The following is a 19277-nucleotide window of genomic DNA, read 5'->3' as shown; positions in this document are numbered from 1 at the left end:
ATGACCCCACAACCAACAAAATGAAGCAAACCTAGAAGCTAGAACGTCTCTCCCTCTGAATTGCTTAAGTCTTTGGGTTTCTGGCAAAGTTTCAAAGGATGGTTCACTATTTGAAGACTTCAGTAGCTTGCTGCCCTCTTTAGCAGCTGACTGAAAATGAAATTTAAGCCTCAACTTGGCTCAACTTGACTCTGATACCATGTAGAAAATTAATGATCTACACCCTTACCCCAGTTTACAAGTTTGCATGTGTTTATTTGGCCCAACCCACATGTTTTGTCATGCTAATATAAATTTCAGAAAGCATTAATTGTAAACATTCAAAGAGTATTTCGACTATTTTCACTTTTCCTATAAGCTGAAATTAATACAAAATTTAGGCAAGCATTCAAGCATGTGAGACACTTATTTTTGGTCAAGGTGACCCATAAAAAACCCCACAGTCTCTTGGGGAAAACTGGTCTTCAAAGGAGGATTTTATTGCTTGAGAAATTAGTCTAAGTACATAAAATTAAACACAGTGCTTATCTCACTTCAGCTGAAACATTAAATGCAATTTCTGGAAATTTGTGCCCACTGATAATTTTCAAATTTACAAATTTTTCATGCCCAGAAATTTTCTGCACTTTCCCACAGCTTAGATCCTCGATTTTTGTGTCCAGAAACTTGACTCAAAATATGTGCTAAAACAGCCTCGATTTCTGTGCCAAAACAACCTCGAATTTTGTGCCAAATCTGCATTGAATTGTGCAAAGAAGCTGCCTCAATTTCTGTGTTGGAAGCAATGTTTTAAAAAACAGAACCGGTGACCAGACCAGTCCACCTAATGAACCAGGTTTCGAACCGGGATTGGTCAGGTCTAAACGAACCGGTTTAAAAAAATATTTTAAATAATTAATTTTTAATGAAAAAAACTATTTTTAAGATTTAAAACAATGATTCCAAGCCAATAAAAACAAAATATGCAAGGTTTGTTCATCTATATACCATGTAAAGGTGAATATATCAAAATGACATCGAGTGCAATACATATCCGCAACAAAATACATAATCAATGAAGCTCTAAATGGCCTCTAGAGTCCGAAAACAATGCTCTAAGCTATGGGGTCACTGAACTACTACAAGTCTACATATCAGTGATCAACAACATGATCACTCCTCATCATGATCAAACTCATCACCACTACTAGACAAGAGATCATCAACATGAGCTACATAAATAATATGGCTCCGAGTTTGAGGACTCCTAAAACTCCTCTACAACTTTAGTAGTAGTAGCAAAAATAGACATCAAAACTACAAATCACTGATCAACATGGTCACTCATGAAACTCATCATTGATTCAACACTACTAGAAATACATAAACATCATCAACAAGAGATACATGAACATCATCTAGCTCAAAGTCTTCAGACTTGGATTGCTCAACCTTATAACATGATAGAAATTGAAAAGGTTTAACATGCCTAACCAATGATTTTGGTTTGAGTGAAGGGTTCATCTCCTCAACCTTATAATGTGGTAGAAAAAGATTAGCATGCCTAACCAGTGGTTTTCCTTTGAGTGAAGGGTGCATTCTTGTTAAGGCCATGGTAGAGGAGTTCAACAATCAGTACCACCAACATCAACAAAGTTCAACAATCAATGCCACCACGATCAAGGTTCTTAAAGGGCTTCATGCTCTTGATCAAATGTCAATCTCATACCCTCACGCATGATAGAATCAAATGGAAACATTGCAAACCCCCAAACCATGAAATCTTGAAAAACATTAAGTCTGTTGAATTTTGAGTGAAATCTAAAATTCTAGTTTCTCCATATGAAATCCAACGAGATCGAAACCACTCTTAAACATCCTGAGTCATTTCATGGTAATGTTAAAAATTTAAGTAAAAGGATGAAAATGAAAATTAAAGGAAATGTCACTTTTACTTTAAGAATTTAACATTACCATTAATTGCCAACATTGTTAGGGTTGAGATGTGTCAGGAAAATGAGAGGGTAGGCATGTTTTTCTTGGAGGGACTATTTTTGGAGGAAAACAACCCCAAATTTCCCTCAAACCAGCTTCAAAACTCACAAAAATGCATTTTGTGGGGGTTATAGTTGCCCTGGCAATAAACCGGCCGATTTAGGACAAAACCGGCGGGTTTGACCACAAACCGGTCGGTTCCGTCCTAAACCGGCCAGTTAGGACTGGTTAGGGAAAAAAAAAAGGCAAAATGAGGAGGTAAACCGGGTTTTTAAGCAAGTTTGACCCGGTGGGCTTACTAACCAACCGGTTTGACCAATTACCGGTTCAAACCAACCGGTTTTTAAAACACTAGCTGGAAGTGACTGAAATGTGCCTTGAAATTCATGCATGGTGACAGCAGAGACCCTCCTCAAAAATCACATTGAACAGTCCCTCGAAATGTGTGCCACAACCCTCAAAATTCATGCTACTATTAGCCTCAGTTTATGTGTTGACTATCTCCTTGATTTTCGTGCTCCTCTCCTTGGAATTTGTACCTCCTATGACTGCCTCCCTCCTAGAAAATCGAACCCTCCTTCTCTAGCTGCAAATTCTCCTTCAAGTTCTCCTCTCCTCTTCTCCTCATGCTCTCTCAAGTGTGAAGTGAAGAATGACCCTCCCTTTTCTCCTTTTGCCTCTTAGAAAATATCGAATCCCTAAACCTATGATCCAATAGACGAGATTTAATCTTCAAATATCAAGATGTGTGGTTGAGATTAACTCTCCCAATTGACCACCCTCACACATTGGCCCCATTGCTTAAAAGCCTCCTGGTACCTTTTTCAAGTTGTGTAACTTTTTTCTAATTTTCTCATAAAGTGATTTTTCAACTCACTTTAATATTAAAAAAGTACGCTTAGTACTTTACACATAAAGTCACTTTATAAAATACAATTGACTTTAATAATAGAAAAAGTACATGGTACAACAGTTATAAGTATCTTTTCCACCCATGACATCAATATAACTCATAAATGTCACCAAGGCAAAAGTCATTAATGTGTCTACTAGGCTAAAAGGGATAAATGCCTAGTAACACCTCTCCTTGGTACTATTTCCAACATCTTGAAACATATTCTCTCTTGAGAATCAAGTAAGTCCTCCTCCTTCTCTTATTCATGTCCTCTGATCAAATGGCATCCATCTACAAGGAGAACAACAAGCTAGATGGTGCCTCCAACTTCAAAGCATGAAAGAAGAGGATTGATCTAGTCCTCCTAGAGAATGAAGTGAAGCAGTATGTGGAAGGCAAGATCCTTAAACCTAATGAAGAGAATACTCATGAAGTTGCCAAGTACAACAAAGGAGAAATCAGGGCACAAAGGATTCTTCTAAAGGATCATCTGATCACTTTCAGTTTTGTATCAAAATTAAACTCTGCCAAGGAGATATTAAACCAGAAGGAAGTCCTCAAGCATTTGCTGCAAAAATCAAGAACATGTTTGGCAAGAAGTCTTCAAGGAAGTTCAAAGCAAAAGTTGATGTATCTAAGGTTCAGTAATTTAGATGCCATGAATTGGGACACTACAAGAAGGATTGTCCTAAAGATCCAAGCAACAAGAAGGGAAAAGTGAAGCATCAGGCCAATGTAGCTCAAGATGATGAAGATAAGAAACCTCTGAAGAAGGTTAAGGAAGACAATCACAAGGACCTTTACTATGATTGATACACATGGTATATATCAGGTATGTAATATTTGGTTTCTCTCTTATGAAAGTTGATAAGTTGAATAGTTGCATATGTTTACAAGTACTTTTGAGTTCTTGGGGATTAGAAGTTAGATGATGCTTTGTTTCTATGAAAAGAAGATGTTTCTTTTATGTTTAAGGGCTCTCTATAATATAAAAGCTTTGATAGGATGTTAGAAGGTTATGATAAGGTTTGTGTCTATCTTGAGACACTAGGTGATATACCAAGTCTGGTATATAGTTTATGTCAAGTTTTGAAGATGTTCTATGCTAAGAGCAATTTCACTTTTCTCACAGCAATCATACAAGTAGATAAGCAAAATGCAGATAGAACATATAAGCAGATCTTACAGAAGACAAATCAGAAACAAGAAAAATGTATGTGTTTGTTTCGGCGGTCAACAGGATGCTTCAACCAGCAAAGTCTCCTTTGGTCAGCCAGCCCAGCATGTGTCACAACAACCCTCCAACCAGTAGATGAGTCAACCCAAGTCAGTACTACAAAAGTCAACGCTGTCCTGAAAAGTCAACGCAGGGGCAGCAAGCTAAAAGTCAACGCAGCAGCAAAACGATCAACCCTTTGACCTCGATTTTTGTGCCAGGTAGTATGGCCTTCAAAAATCGAACCTCCCACAAGTTTTCAGCTTGTTTGGACTAAGCGTTGACCAAAGTCAACGCTGGTCAAACTTCTGCGAAACCCTAGCAGCAGAAACCCTAGCAGCAGAAAAATCCTCTTCGTCCTTCCCACGTGTGGCTGAAATTCGTCCTCCAGGTAGCTCGTACTTTTTAGGATGAGAGAGGAAGATGTGAGTTGTGTTGTGATCGAATTCTCTCCAACTTTTCCTGTATATATATATCCATCAATGAGGGTGTGTGACACATCTGTTGGGCATGTGAGCCTACATTACAAAACTGGCTGACCTTTGCACATATAATTTATTAAGAATAATAAATTCAAAATATAAGTTCTGCTCATCGGATTAAGATTATTTTTATATGGATTTTACACCTCTCAGAAAGAGGAATCCAACAAAAATATTAGCCTCTTAATCTGAGCATCAGAACATGGAGTTTGGACCTAGTTGTCCAAATTTAACACTCCCTCTCAACTAGGGAGAACTCCATCTATTAGTGCAATTAACATCGTGAGTCATCCCGCCGAAACTTGCTTTGCTGGCTTCTTTATTTCAGAACAGAAGTGGGTCAGTCACAAAGACATCATTCCCCGACTGACATAATCAGTCCAGAGGTCCCAGACCTCACAAATCTTGATCCCAGATCAAGTGGTTGGACCATGCCATCCTAGATAGAGAGTACGGCAATCTCTGATGCGTCCATCAGTCTTTGCTAATAGTCTCTAGCTTTTCCACACCTCATTGGCCAAATGAGAGGTACTTCCCATGAGCCCTGAACTCAATGGGTAGGATGCATACGGGGCACAGATTAAATGAGTGGCGAACCAGCTCAATAATCACAAGGGTGGGGCAGAAGCATTATGAGTGCTTATAGCTTCGAGAAGCTATCCCCAAAGCCCCCCAGAGCTCCCAGAGCTCATCGTCCAACAGGACCCACATCATAGGGTCTTTCCACGACACCAAGACTCTCACGAAAGGTTAGGAACTTGACCTTCCCCAGGGGCTTAGTGAGAATATCCGCGACCTGCTCATCAGTTCCTATATGATCGAGCCTTACGGCGCCTCGCTGTACCATATCCCGGATAAAGTGGTACCTGATATCAATATGCTTGGATCGGTCGTGGAACACAGGATTCTCAGTCATACGAATCCCACTCTGATTATCACAGAGTATTACAGTGGTATCTAGCACATGTTGGAACAGCTCACTAAAGAGCTTCCTCAACCAAACTGCTTCACAACAGGCCATACTAGCAGCAATGTATTCGGCCTCTGCGGTGCTCAAAGCCACCGACTTCTGCTTCCTGCTCATCCATGAGATCGAAGCAGAACCAAGATTGAAACAGCATCCAGATGTGCTTTTACGATCCACCACACTGCCAGCCCAATCGGCATCAGTATATCCCCGGAGTATCACACTCCCGGCAGTGTATCTCAGCCCATGGTTTATCGTGCCCCGAAGATATCTCAAAAGATTCTTGGCACCAACCCAGTGAAAATGATGAGGCTCAACCATCTGTTGACTCAAAGTATTCACTGCAAAACATATGTCCGGACGGGTGTTCACTAAGAACATCAAAGCTCCTATGAGTTGACGATACTCAGTAGGATTGGCCAAGATAGGCCCTGCAGCGCTGCCACTCAACTTCTTAAAGTTGAGTTCCATTGGTGTCGACACGGACTTACAGTCCACCATCCCAAATCTTTCCAGAAGCTTCACAATATACTTTCCTTGAGAAAGGAAAATCTCTCCAGGTCTCTGCCAGACCTCCAGGCCTAGGAAATAGTGCATCAGTCCTAGGTCTTTCATCTCGAACTCAGCAGCAAGCTCCCTCTTACATTGATGAATGAGAGGGTCATCACCTGTCAAGAAGAGGTCGTCCACATACAGCACTAGAATGAGAGGCTTTCCTTCCTCAACCTTAAAGTAAAGGTTAGGATCAGCATTGCTTCGAGTGAAGCCCAGCTTCATCAAGTAACTATCCATCCTCTCATACCAAGCTCTGGGTGCTTGCTTTAACCCATAGAGGGCTTTCTTCAACCTGCAGACATAAGTGTCTCGATCTTGAACTTCAAATCCCAGAGGTTGTTCTACATACACCTCTTCCTTTATTGCACCATGCAGAAAAGCGGTCTTGACATCCATCTGATGAAGACTCCATCCTTGCGTAGCAGCAAGGGCTATGATGGATCGGATGGTGGTATATCGAGCCACAGGTGCAAATATATCGTCATAGTCAATTCCTTCCTTTTGAGAGAAGCCACGGGCAACAAATCTTGCCTTAAACTTTTCAGCACTCCCATCAGATCCATGTTTAATCTTGTAGAGCCATTTAGCAGTGACAACAGATTTGTCCTTCGGTCTCGGGACCACATCCCAGACATCATTCTTCATAATAGCCTCATATTCTTCATGCATAGCATCCTTCCAGACTTGATGCTTGATGGCTTCTTCAAAAGATTCAGGTTCAGATTGTATAATAGTACTCATGGCAGCTAGATACCCTTGGTATCTACACGACTTCTTGCTTTCTCGGAATGTTCCCCTTGGGGCAGCATGACCCTCAGCATCTTCAAGGGTGTCCCTGAGCCATGATGGCCTCTTTCCTAGAGAAGGGGAAGGATCAATAGGGTCCATTGGCCCTTCAACATCAGGCATAGTCTCATCCTGGGGTTCTTCCAGATTTCCAGGTCTTTCTTCATGGTTTTCTTCAGATCTAGGAAGATCTACTACTTTCTTCAGGGAAGCATCTTCGTCAAAAGTGACATCATGGCTTATCTCTACTTCCCTTTGACCAGGTACATAGACTCTATATGCCTTAGAAGTCTCACTGTAGCCCACAAACATTCCTTTCTTCCCAGTAGCATCCAGCTTACTTCTCTTTTCTTTCGGCACATGAAAATAGACAGGACATCCAAAAATTCTAAAATGTGAGACATCAGGTTTCTTACCAGAGAAAACCTCTTCGGGAGTTTTGGAGTCCAAAGCGGAATGAGGGCATCGGTTTTGAATGTACACAGCAGTATTTGCAGCTTCTCCCCACAGAAACTTTGGAAGACCCTGGTCACATAGCATGGCACGGGCAGCTTCCACAATAGTCCTATTCTTGCGTTCAGCAACACCATTCTGCTCAGGAGTATATGCAGTGGTAGTCTCCCTCTTAATGCCAGCTTCTCTGCAAAAGTCTTTGAACTCATTTGACTCATATTCAGTGCCATTGTCAGTCCTCAAAATCTTGATCTTCTTTCCGGTCATATTTTCCACCAAGGCTTTGAAGGTACGGAACCACATGAAAGCCTCATCCTTCTTCTTCAAGAAGTATATCCAGGTTTTGCGAGAGAAGTCATCAGTAAATGTCATATAGTAAGAACATCCCCCCAGGGATGTTACAGGCAACATACCGGAAAGATCAGAATGGACCAGTTGCAATATCTCAGATGTCTTTGTGACACTTGAGGGGAAAGGTCCCCTTGTATGTTTTCCTTCAGCACAGCCCTTACATACACCTTTATGATTATTTCCAAAATCAGGCATCCCTGTCACCACCTTCCTTGCTTCGGGAAGAGCCTTGTAATGAAGGTGTCCAAATCTTCGGTGCCATAGTTCGGTTTGACGGATAGTATCACAAGTCATAGCTCCCAACGGACTCCCTCCAACCTGGTAGAGTGTACCAACTCTAAAACCAATTGAGATAGCTTCCTTGAAGCTCTTCTTCCACATGAGTACCTTTCCATCAGAGAAAGTTACATTGAATCCTTTGTCTTCCATGGCAGATACAGACACAAGGTTCTTCTTCAATTTGGGTACATAGAGTACAGCTTGTAGATGGAGGACTTGTCCTTGAGACAAGTGGAGGGTCACAGTCTCGGTCCCTTTCACAGGATAAGTGGCATTATCCCCAAGGATAATTTCTAGATTAGTATCCCTTTCAACCATGTCAGAAAGTGCTTCCTTGAATCCGGTGATGTGTCTTGAGGCACCACTATCGATTAGCCAGACATCCATAGTGTCGGGCGGAGATGCAGCTGAGAGAGCAGATATTAGAATATACTCATTTCTTTTATCAACAACATTAGACTCCTCATACCTGGTATTTCTGGTCCTTTTAGAAGGTGGATGGTTTCCTTTAAAGTGAGCCTTCCTCTTTCCTTTGGATTTGTCATTTCTTTGATTCCCATTCCTTCGGTTGTTGTTGTTGTCGTCACTATCGGGAGAATTCTTCTGGAAGGGGAATTCTCTAGCATAGTGTCCAGTCCTATGGCAGGTGAAACATTTACCCTTCTTCTTTTGAGTCTTAGTCCTTCCTTTGTCCTTGGAACCACCAGAGTTCTTCTTTCGGGAATGAGCAACATAGGCAGCATTTTTTTCATTATCAAATTCCTTCATCCTTGTTTCTTCTTGCATACATCTAGACAGAAGCTCATCAAAGTTAGGGATGGTATTATTGTTGAGAATGGTAGTTGTGAATACTTGCCATTCATATGGAAGTCCTCCAAGTGCGGTGAGAACCATCTCACGATCAGCTATTGTCTCCCCAATAGCTAGCAGATTGTTCCTGGTTTCGGTCAACTTCATAAAGAAAGTTTGAATAGACTCGTCTCGGCCCTTCTTCATATTCTTCAACTTGTTCTTGAGGAATAGCACTTGGTTCACATTGTTTACTCGAAACATAAGTATCAGTTTGTCATACATCTCCTTGGATGTGCCTAGTTCAGATATGTAGGCAACCAGACTCTTATTTATGGATTCCCTGATCGGCAGTTTTGCTCTGATTTCTTCCTTCTTATACTTGTGTTTAACAGCAGCAGAGGCATTTGATGGAGGTTCTTGAATCTTCCCTGTCACATGATCTAGGAGATCATGATCTTCTAATTTGAGATCTAATAACATCTTCCAGGCATGGAAGTCATCACTTCCAGTCAGCTTGTCATTCTCCCTGAATTCAAGCTTAGAGGAATCCATTTCCTTCGATGATGATTGCTATAGATAGAGTTTGTCTTCACCTCAGCTCTGATACCATGTCAAGTTTTGAAGATGTTCTATGCTAAGAGCAATTTCACTTTTCTCACAGCAATCATACAAGTAGATAAGCAAAATGCAGATAGAACATATAAGCAGATCTTACAGAAGACAAATCAGAAACAAGAAAAATGTATGTGTTTGTTTCGGCGGTCAACAGGATGCTTCAACCAGCAAAGTCTCCTTTGGTCAGCCAGCCCAGCATGTGTCACAACAACCCTCCAACCAGTAGATGAGTCAACCCAAGTCAGTACTACAAAAGTCAACGTTGTCCTGAAAAGTCAACGCAGGGGCAGCAAGCTAAAAGTCAACGCAGCAGCAAAACGATCAACCCTTTGACCTCGATTTTTGTGCCAAGTAGTATGGCCTTCAAAAATCGAACCTCCCACAAGTTTTCAGCTTGTTTGGACTAAGCGTTGACCAAAGTCAACGCTGATCAAACTTCTGCAAAACCCTAGCAGCAGAAAAATCCTCTTCGTCCTTCCCACGTGTGGCTGAAATTCGTCCTCCAGGTAGCTCGTACTTTTTAGGATGAGAGAGGAAGATGTGAGTTGTGTTGTGATCGAATTCTCTCCAACTTTTCCTGTATATATATATCCATCAATGAGGGTGTGTGACACATCTGTTGGGCATGTGAGCCTACATTACAAAACTGGCTGACCTTTGCACATATAATTTATTAAGAATAATAAATTCAAAATATAAGTTCTGCTCATCGGATTAAGACTATTTTTATATGGATTTTACACCTCTCAGAAAGAGGAATCCAACAAAAATATTAGCCTCTTAATCTGAGCATCAGAACATGGAGTTTGGACCTAGTTGTCCAAATTTAACAGTTTATCTTCGTTCTGACATGTGAATCAAAGTATTGTGTGTGTGAGAGCATATCTGTTATCCCCTTAATAAGAAAAGTCATGTATGAGTCCATTGTATGATTCAAGTGTGATGCATGTACTTGTTGTTAGTTCTTGTGGTATATCTTTGAAATTAGAGATCCTATATCTATTGTATGTAAGATGTACTTGTTGTGATATGATGAAGTCAAGATGGTTGTTCTTGATGAATGACTTTGAGATTGGAGATCTTGTATTTGTTGCTTGAAAGCTAACTTGCAGAGGCGTGTGCATGGAGCTTCAATAAGTAGATCTCCTCGTAAATTTGAATTTGAATCTAGATGTTAAGGGTCTGTATAATTTGTTGAATGTGATTTGGTTGAATATTCAGTTATGACTGGTCTAGTACAGGATCAAGAAGAAACTCATTTTGTGAGGGATCTAGTATTGTGACATATGATCCATGTAAAGATAGGGCAAGCTCCTCTTTGGCTATAATAATTGTTTATGAACCTTTATGTGTATTATTCATCTTACATGTTTGACTTGATGTAGTCAATATCTTGGCACTTGGGTTCCTACTACATATCTAGTTGTGTACTAAGATAGCTTAGAAAGGAAAGGAAGTCTCTAAAAAACTAGATTGTTTCCTAGCAAAGCAAAACTTAAGAAAGTCTAAGATGTATCCTAGAAGATAAAGAAGAAAGAATAAAGGAAGGTTTTTGAAAGTCTAGGCTAAACCCTAGCAAGTAAGAAAGGAGGCCAAAGAGGAAGCCTTGGAAACCTTGGAATGGGTTTGAGCAAGACATGGACTAATGAAATTTGGAAACCTTAACTCTTGGAATGATGTAAATAATAGTTTTATGAAGTTGCAGGTTACATTGCATAGAATCTGAGAGCAAGAGGGAGGTGGCTTCTCTTGGAAAGCCATGTGACATGAATGTTGGTTTTCAGGGCTTGACAAAGGATCTTGGAATGATATAATGCTACCTGAACTTGGGGCTTGGTAGAAGCCTATTGGGACATGACATTCCCTTGATTCAAGGGTGAATGGTGTACTAAGTTGAGCTTTAGGTACAATGGTACATGGAATCAAGATCCGATGAAAACTTGGTTGATAATAGATGGTAGAATCTATTAGAGAGGCTATGTTATTGTTGGTCCATCGTGATATATACAGTTGGTTGATTATTTGTTGATACATGCATTGTTTGATAGTTGTGACATTATTGACTGCTTTTGTTTGAGAATTGGCCATGGTTAACAGGTTTCTGATGCATCAGAGGAAGACTTAAGAAGCAGGATAGCTCCTGGAAAAACTGTATGATGGACAGGATGTGTTGTATTCAACCATGATGCTCACAAAGGGGCTTGAAAGAACCAAGTTTGATGATGGGTCGAGGCACATGACGATGATATGTGATTTGGAGCCAAGAAGCTATGATAAACTAATAGCTTTTGGAACAAGTTGTGGGCTTGTGGATGTCTCCCCCTAGTTAAGAGGGAGTGCGGGTGTTTCTCTTCCCAGATTGAAAGAGAGTGAGGGTTTGACTCCTCCCTAGTTGAGAGGGAGAGAGGATATAGCTCCTCCCAGGTTTATAGGGAATGAGTATGTGTATCCTCCTTGGATGAGAGGGAGAGATGGTGTTCTCCATTTGTCATGTACTTGGCCAGGACTAACCACCTTAAGTCAGATGCATGAACACGGATATGGAGAATGAGAGATTAAACAAGCATCTTGGATAGACATTCTAGTGTCTTGTACTATGACCAAGTCTAACCGTCGTAAGTCAAGTACATTTGACATGGAAAGAATGGTTGAAGGACAAATGTTCCCAGCTGATACTATGATAGGAAATGGTTTTATGAGTGGACATGTTTGGTCCAAGAGAACTGGTATTTCCTAGTGATATAGTATTTGGGAAGGATCCTATGAGCTAGACATACTCAGTAATCCTAGGTAGAGTATGTGGCTTGATTGAGAAGAGAGGCAAGGAAGGCCTCCTAGCATTATGTGCTTTGATTTTGTGGAGAGATAGAGCTTGTTATGATGATGACAAGGCCTTGGTCATGTGATAATGTTGGTTGTGATGAAGATGCTTATCAATATGCAATCCTTTCCTTTAGATGACAATATCTGGATAAGTCATTATGAATACCTCCCTAGTTAAGAGGGAGTGTTGGAAAATGTAACTAGGTTCGGTCTTCATAATATCATTTTATTGATTATTGTAAAGAAAGAAAGAAAAAGAATTGATATTTGAATCAAAAGAATTATATTTGTAATATGTCCCATTGTGACATATGAAAGAAAATTTATTTGTATTTGAGACAAGTCCCATTGACATTGTCGGAAGAAAAGAAAATGAATTTTTATTTTGTAAAATATAAGTCCACAGGAAGATCAAGTCAGCTCTCCTCCATCATGTAGGCTCAAGACCCCAAGTGGCACCACATTGAACCCCATGGGCAACTATAAATAAGAGGCCTTTAGACCTCATTAGCACAATTTGTATTCTTCTCTTGGAGACATCTACTGCAACCATATGAAGGTAAGAAAGAGGATGAGCTCAAGAGGACAAGGAATCAAGTAGACAGAAGTAAGATTTTATGCACTCGAGAAGAAGAAATTTTATGTTTTTGACATAATTTCTCTCTCCAGTAGTTCACACGTGTGGGAGGCAGTTTTTGTTGTTGGGGGCCGAGTTTCTGGGGTCCACTGCAAGTCCAAATTTTTCTCTACTAGTTGCAAGGTTGAACTACAACATCGTGCCAGAATTTGAAGCTAATTGGCTAGGGTTTGCTAGGGAAGGTTTGACCAGGCTTGACTTGGACTCGAGAGGCCTGGTTTGGAGAGGGCTTGACTTGATCTTGGGTGGCAAGGCTGACTTTGATATTGCTCATTGGTATAACGAAGGATTGTTGGGTTTTTCCCTTATAAGAGGGGTTTTCCCAAGGTAAATCTTTGTCTTGTGTATTGTGTTTCTATGATCTTTACTTTCCTGCATACTGGAATTATTGTATAATTGCTTGATGAATAAGAAGAACATCTAAGAAGTAATAAGACAACTCATATAATTCACAAGTAATTATCAAGAATACGAAAATCAAGTCACTGTGATCAAAACCCTTGATTTTCTAGGGCCAAATTCGACTAGGGCCTTTACAAGGAAGACGTTGAGGTTGTCTTGGCTTGATCTCAATTTGATTGATCTCATAAACTCAAAATTTAGCTTTTCACATGGTGAAATTTGCCCTATTAGGGCTTACGTCATCCACCTAAGCAATTTGTGCCCTAGAAAACCCCAGTCTTATTTAGGGCTTACCTAGAAGATTTGTCATCTCTTGTTATTGATTTCATCATTAGCAAACCTTTTCTTCATGTTTGTATGCCTAGATACTCCATTGCTGAACTGCACCTTGAAACCCTAGGTATCAAACATTTTTCTAGAGGCTTTGTTTGTGGTACGTTGTTCCCATACATAGGGAATTTGTGCCCTTGTCCATCTAAGAAGTGCCTTACTTAGCGCTTCTCACACATATCACCTTGAGCCAATTGACTTAGAATATCCTTTATAGGTGAAAATTGGGAAGACTCCCATGTGATAAAATTCCACTAGAAAGTAAGAGGCAAATTGCTGAGGTGACAATGGCAGTCCACCTCATTATTGCATTAGGGTCTAGCTCTTGTGAGATATTGAGGCAACATGACCCATAAATACTGTACTTCTGCAGAAAGGTAATTTCCAAATATATATAACCAACGCATACTGCACTACTTTTTTTAACCTATGGGTTTCTGTCCAGACTTAATTATCCATGTAAACTATCATATTCAACATTAAACAATGACTGAATTGTTTTTCAACAAGTCCACATCTGACTTTATGTCGAAATGATTACATACATGAAAACTGTCTCAAAGGTGGAAAACATCTGGGCCAGCACACGTGTTCATGTCTCCAACTTGGACAGTGGATTCATTCTACCAATGACTTGATGAGAACCCAACATTTTTTTAACCATATGGTGACCAAATATGTATTTAAAAGCTTGATTTCCTGCGAGAGATATGTTGGTTTAAGTGTAATGCAACCCAAGCCCTTCCAAAATTGAAATTCAAGTATAATAAGCTCCAGCTATAGAGTAATCAGTGTGCATTTTCAGGGAGTATGAATTTAAACTGAAATTACAGTTTTGAACAGTCACAGGTTCAGTTTCATAGTTGGCCATAATTACATAGTTCGTGTAATTTAAAGATGGCATGCTGGTTACACTATATCCTTTAAAATAATCCTTTACTATAAAGAGCAATTACCAGGCCTTTGAAAACTTCAAGGCTAGAAAGTGTTAAACTACTACATGAAGAAAATTAAAAAGAAATCAAACTGGGCATTGCATTTTACAGCTCAAAAAATAAATAGCCGTAAAGAGACATCATTCCTCTGCATGGAGTCCCAAAGTTCGAATACAATTCTTCATGGTGAAGCCGACAATTGAATTTAATAGCATAAACATCAAATGCTGGTGGTGCTTCGCTTGTTCATGGACAACAAAAATGATAGGATGAAACTGAGAATTATGTATGGTCTTACAAGTTAGCAAACAATTAAAAGCACAACCATAAAAGGGTTCTTTCAAATACTTTAGTAAAAACCTGAAATGAAGTTTGAGAGGGTCAATAGTGGCTTGAGAGTCACCGAAAACTGAAGTACTGGTATTGCACCCCACCCAGGTTCAAGTCTCTCCAATTACAAGCTCATGTTTGTGCTCATGATCATATAGGCATCAGCATACACAACAGCAGTTGGGGCCAGGTTCAAGTCACGGATGTCTTTGGTGGTATAGATACCCCCACTTGTGGCCTCTTAGCCAAAGATTCCAAATTGAATGATGTTAGTTGCGTTTACCACATCATGCTATGAGGAAGCCAGTTTTAAAAAAATAAAAACAAAAAAAGTTGCGAGAAAAGCTTGTACCATGAACAAACAAATTTGCAAGCAACCATGGCCACCAGACTCCCAGGTTTGACCTAAACTTGTGCGTCAAAACCCAGCTTCCTGGCCTAGGCAAGCCGTTACAAAGTGCCAGCGAGTCAAATTCGCCTTCAATAAGTTGGCTCACCAAGGGCAGCTTTAACCCACAAGTACTTGCAGGTCATTGATGGGTCAAAAAACTTTGACTCGACAAAAAACTCACAGCAGTAGTCTACGAATGAGCCAAGTATTTTCTCGAGCCAGGCCGAACTCTTGACCCATTTGCCTCACCAAGTAATTTGCCAAGTAGAATCGGGTAAGTATGCAAACAACGGCAGAGACTCAATTTCAACAAGAAACCTGCGAACTTTCAACAACACTACATGCAAACTTCCCAAAAGAAACAGAAATCAATTGTCACCGAATATATCCAATATTATGAGAAGGCTTTAATTATTATTCCATAAAAACCACGTCAAGAAGCCCGATTGTGTTGAGGTTTTTAATGGCAAATGCATAGGATCGAAACACATACTTATATTCTACCGCAGCTTGCCATTACTAATAAAAGCCGAGAAGTAAACTGATCCCAAAACAAAGGGAACCAGCATATACCATTTTAGTTTTTTTCGTTGTTGAGATGTTCGAAATAACACTACATGCAAAAACAATACTTTAAACCCATTCCAAGAACACTTGAAGTTTAATGCTAAGGCAAAACCACGTCAAGAAGTCCCAGTATCCATTATATTGAGGCTTTTAACATACAAAATCCAATCACATACCTAAATTATATTGCAGCTCTCCATTACTGACAGAAGCAATTCTATTTATTTGAACCCACAACCTGAAAATGTCGTTCATTTATATTATAGCATACAAGGAAAGACACCCTAGAAAAATAATACACTTGTTCAATACGCGTGGTTTGACAAATTTCTCCAGTTTCAGCGACTCTACAAGGAGAGTTGGAGTTTTACAGGGTGTGGGTTCTGGAGTGAGGAATGGAAAGTAGACCAAAATTAGAACTGGGTGGCGGTGGAGGCGGAGGCGTGGGTGCTTTAGCTTCTCTGTTTAATGGCATGAAAGAAAGAAAGAAAAAAACAGAGAACGATTCACTTACCTCTTGCCCTCTTCAAACTGTCCTCGCCGCCGTACTCTACAGATGAACAGATCTTCGAGCCTAAGCTATCCTCTGTCGCTGCGCGAGTGAAGAAAAATTGTGTTGGGTGTCTCTAAAAATCCAGTTGCTCAAAAACCATGCTATACAAAATAAGGAAGGAGGTAGGACTTATACAAATATATTTTCCCAAATTTTAAATATCTACTTTCCTCCTTTACATCTAAATTCCAACAAATTAAAAGGAACTTTGGTCATTAAATAACTAGCATTTGCACCAGATGTTGCAAAGAAAACGCCCTAAGGCATAAAGTGCGGAAATCCATTATCCATGTAGTGTATGCATTATTCAACAAGGTGGATCTCTTTAAATTTGTTGCAAACATTTATGTTATTGCATTGCTAATTTATTTAGAATCTACTACTACCTCCTCTTCTTGGAATATTAAATTTCTTATCACCCCATGATGACAATCCCTCTAATTATTGGAATCATGGCCCATTACTATGGGAAAAAAACCATTTTTCTATGAAAAAAACAATTAAACGAACGGCAGAAAACACCCCAATCATCTAACACACAGAATCAATGGCTCAGGATCGCACACGTCACATTTTAGGGATGTCTTTCTCAGAGGGAACGCCTTACGGCGTAATTAGAGGTTTGGTTGTTGTACATTTATATTATAAATTTAGTTATTTCAATTATATGTTGTGAGTCATTTAGGGTTTTGATTCATCTATTGAAAATATGTGAGACGAAATATATTGTTTCGAGGATTTTGATTATTTACAACTAATATATATATATATATATATATATATATATATATTTATTTATTTATTGCATGTGTTGTGTTGTTTTCTAGATATAGCTATATATTTTTATAAATCCTATTCCTATTAAAATAATGGATATAAAGTCCTTGATTCTACTTCATATACATATTACAGATTCTAGATTACTAATTTTGTCCCTTATTGAAATTGGAGAGGTAGATCTCATACATTTTATTTCTAGTTAGCATTATCGATGCAGAATGGATCAATTATGTTCTCAAATAGAATCATGGAAAGAGTTTGGGGAAGTTTTCAATTTGATTAAGAGCAATGATCTTATCGTATCAGTGGAGCTCAATCATTTGCATGATTCTTCCTTTATCGAACTCTAAAAGTTGGAAAGAAATATATATTACAAGATAATCATTTTAATGTTATACCCAAGTCTAGTAATTTTATATAAAAGACCAAATAAATATAAATATAATTGGTTACAAGAAAATTTATATACTTATTATGATCAGGTCCTAAGACAACAGTGTGTTGTATAATTTTTATAGATCAATAGTAATCATATACTAGTAAATCTTCATAGATGTGTATATACCAGTCAAGCTACTAGTGGTGGAATAATGAAAGTGAGTGATGTAGAGGGTAGGCAACGCTTAGGCTAGCAGGTAAAATGTACAAATATAGAGGTATCAATACTGGTAGTTCAACTCCTATGCCAAAAGGGAATCATAATATAGAACGAGATAAGGATCAGGTGTGAAAAGTTGAAATGATAGGAGAAATCTCTAACCTACAGGTACTTGTAAACATAGATAAAGTGTTGTTACAAATAAACAAGAGAAATCAGTTGAAATGATAGGAGAAATCTCTAACCTACAGGTACTTATAAACATAGATAAAGTGTTGTTACAAATAAACAAGAGAAATCGTTGATGACCGAGCTATAGAATTATAATAAGGTTAACTGTAAAGAGAAGCCTAAACTTGGATATTGATTATATGTCAGATTATGCAAATTTAGAGAGATGAGAAACAAATACATGAAACCATATTTAGTAATGACTGTAATCTTGTAAAACAAATGAAACTATACTAATTGATAAATGGATAAATGGGTCTATAGTTGAATAACCCATGAAAATCAGAGGAATTGATAAAGCCACTATGGGCCAGATACAGATGTAAGTACCCTATACGGTATATTTAAAATATATTCTATTAGAATTGGAAAGTGAATAAAATATACACACAAGAAATACACACAACCATATATTTATGGATATATCCTTTGTTACGCTAGCTAATAATTATCGGAAAAAGTTAATTAATGGTAAATCATAAGCTACTAAAGATCATACATATTCTATATAAATTATCACTGGAGTAAGTACGACAGTATCAAAATAGGAATTATACAAAACAAGGAAACACATTATAAATACATAACTCAAAAAGAAAACAAGTAATAGTGAGTACTAGTCATCGAAATTATAATAGAGAAATATTCAGAGTCTTTTGTTTTGAATTATCCATTCTTCAAATAGACCGAACATGTCAAAATAACAAGCTAAACATAACTGAGCAATATATTTACAATCTGAGTGAAAAAAATCGTGAGGAGAAAAATTCCAGGTCCACAATAGTTATAATTACAATTTTTTCCCTTCTGTGGAAACAAATTTGAAAAATAAAGAAACGGGCCAAATTCATGACCATGAAGAGAGTGACTCGGAGTATAAAGAGGAATTTCCGTTGGACAATTTCTGAACAACCTATTATAACAAGAGCAATAATTGTTTAACTGACCTATACAGGGTTGGCATTGTTAGCTAGCATTGTAACATAAAGCCATACATGATGAGCGAGAAAAAATGGAAGTTGTTTTTATTATACCTGTAGATAGGATATGAAGAATTTAGGAGTATCAGTAAGCACATTACTAGAATCTCTTATTGGAAATGAATGAGGGTTAATGGTTGTAGAAAATATACCAAGTTTACCTGTTATGCATCCCCTAGAGGTAATCTTTTCCCTTTCATTCCTAGAAAATATGAAGAAAAGGATAATAATGTCAATAGAGAAGCTATTGCAAAAAAATGTTAACAAGAGACAATTTACCTATCATCTTGAGGAGAGGTGTAATCGTTACAGCAAATGAAAGATGGTTGAATGTAAACAAATACAAGGTGATAGA

At 38.6% G+C, this 19277-nt stretch overlaps 1 protein-coding gene across 2 annotated transcripts in view; it reads right to left on the bottom strand.

Annotated features, from left to right (window-relative positions):
• Positions 1 to 16460, bottom strand: part of RPC14 (RNApolymerase 14 kDa subunit) — a 171599-nt gene extending 155139 nt beyond the window's left edge. Inside the window, exons 1-2 of one of the 2 annotated variants that reach the window (XM_089439707.1) lie at positions 16295 to 16460; positions 15957 to 16018 (exon numbers count right to left, since the gene is read on the bottom strand). The gene's annotated coding sequence lies outside the window, so the exon portion shown is untranslated. The remainder of the gene's footprint in view (positions 1 to 15956; positions 16019 to 16294) is intronic. The other variant, XM_089439706.1, reaches the window with a different exon arrangement.
• Positions 16461 to 19277: the final 2817 nt, after the last annotated feature.

This window comes from Pinus tabuliformis, chromosome 9 (genome assembly GCF_031772625.1).
Source record: "Pinus tabuliformis cultivar Carrire ecotype Pingquan chromosome 9, CPIR1, whole genome shotgun sequence".
Classification (NCBI taxonomy): domain Eukaryota; kingdom Viridiplantae; phylum Streptophyta; class Pinopsida; order Pinales; family Pinaceae; genus Pinus; species Pinus tabuliformis.
The sequence above is the reverse complement of the archived record's forward strand: the minus strand, read 5'-3'. Positions and strand labels throughout refer to the sequence as shown.